Raw genomic sequence first — 993 nt, forward strand, 5'->3', positions numbered from 1 at the left:
AAACGCCCCCTATATCAGTATAATTGGGGATTCCTACATTTTACCTCTAAGATAAAGCAACCCTGCAATCTCTACTTGACTGTACATGGACTTTGATCATTTGGGAGAGAAAGGCTAGGCTCACTAAGACATTTTGTGACACTGTTTTATGCAACGATTAAACAGAGAACAGAAAAGGAGGGAAGAAGATAGAGAGGAAATTGCCAAAAACGTTCTGTATTTTTATTCTGTCAAAACAGAATAAAGAGTATATAGATTCATATGGGAGCAATGTACAAAAGGCACTTGTCTATGTGTGGACATCTCTATGTACGTATGGGTGTCTACATACCTAAGCGTATTTGAATTTAAAAAATTCAATATTGGTGTGTGGTGTAAGAAGATAAGAATCCTTTGACCTACACCCACAATCAGACCCAACCACAGCCATAGCTCGACACGCAATTCAAAAGCACCCCAGGAATCCCCTCACACAAATGACAAGGGAGAGTGCCTTTTCAAAGGGCTAGTGCCCTTAAGTAACAAGTCTATATATATACCCACATCTCCATTCATCTACTTCCAATGTGGGACTAAACAACTTGTCCTAAAAGACAAGTCTTTGGCTTTTGCTTTCGTATTTTGAATTTTTTTTCATTCAAAAACTTACCTCTAACACTTTTGAGCTCAAGACCCAAAAGTTAAAAGTGAAAGTAAAAGTAAAAAAAAAGTAAAACAAGGGGTCATATCATAATTTTGAAACTTTATAATATAAATTAACTTATATTAATACAACAAGAAGATGGGTGTCCCTTAAGTATTGTGAAGTTTTCTTTTGTTACAAAAAAAAAAAAAATCTTGTTAAAAACACAAGAAAACATGAGAAAATATAAAACTTTTTTTTCTTTTATTTTCTTCTCTTTTGATGATAACCAAACATACATTTTTTTTCTCACTATTTCATTTATGCTCTTCTATTTTTCTTTTTCTTTTTTAGTTTTTTTTTTTTTTTTT

Source organism: Macadamia integrifolia, chromosome 3 (assembly GCF_013358625.1).
Source record: "Macadamia integrifolia cultivar HAES 741 chromosome 3, SCU_Mint_v3, whole genome shotgun sequence".
In the NCBI taxonomy this organism is placed as follows: Eukaryota; Viridiplantae; Streptophyta; class Magnoliopsida; order Proteales; family Proteaceae; genus Macadamia; species Macadamia integrifolia.